The following is an 807-nucleotide window of genomic DNA, read 5'->3' as shown; positions in this document are numbered from 1 at the left end:
TATATATATATATATATTTATTGTGTGTGTATGCGTATGTGTATGCATAAAAATTCACATAAACACACATGCAGACCCCTATATATATATATATATATATATATATAAAAATGGTAAAAACCCCTTTCGGTCATGAATGACCATGGGATTGAACTTAGAAAGTTCCCCTCCGAGGCACAAGTCCGGGCAAGGTTTATAGAAGACCAGTAGTCACCCATTCATACCAGCCTCCTCTTTCCATGGGACCGATGTTATCCAAGGGAAAGGCAAAGGGGCCGATACAGCTTGTCACCAGTGATGTCGCAACTTATTTCTAAAGCTTGAGTGAACTGGAACAACGTGAAATAAAGTGTCTTGCTCAAGAACACAACATACGGCCCGGTCCATGTATATATATATATACATACACACACACATAGACACATATATGTATATATAAACGTATTATATATGTATATGTGTGTGCGTGTATGTAAAAATAGAAACGCAAGTGTATATGCTTATATATGCAATCGAATCTAGTTGGGTGGAAATAAAAGACTGACTGGGCTGATAGTGAAACCTAAGAGGCATCACTTTACCTTGCGAATGTATAGAATTTCTACACCCTCAACGAAAAGCGGTATGTTTAGTAAACCGTGTGTGCAGTAAACAAACTAACAGACTTCCGTTCTCGTTCTCTCTTTCTCACTCTCGCTCGCTGTATGTGTATGTGAATGCATGTGTGTAAATATTTGTACGTACGTATATATAAGTTCTGACTATATATATATATATATATATATATATATATATATATATATATAT

The 807-nt window shown here is 35.4% G+C and overlaps 1 protein-coding gene across 2 annotated transcripts in view; it reads right to left on the bottom strand.

Moving 5' to 3' along the window:
- LOC106884262 (cartilage matrix protein) overlaps positions 1-807 on the bottom strand; it is a 137,636-nt gene that overhangs the window by 86,469 nt on the left and 50,360 nt on the right. The window lies entirely within an intron of this gene.

This window comes from Octopus bimaculoides, chromosome 17 (genome assembly GCF_001194135.2).
Source record: "Octopus bimaculoides isolate UCB-OBI-ISO-001 chromosome 17, ASM119413v2, whole genome shotgun sequence".
Taxonomy (NCBI): Eukaryota; Metazoa; Mollusca; class Cephalopoda; order Octopoda; family Octopodidae; genus Octopus; species Octopus bimaculoides.
The sequence above is the reverse complement of the archived record's forward strand: the minus strand, read 5'-3'. Positions and strand labels throughout refer to the sequence as shown.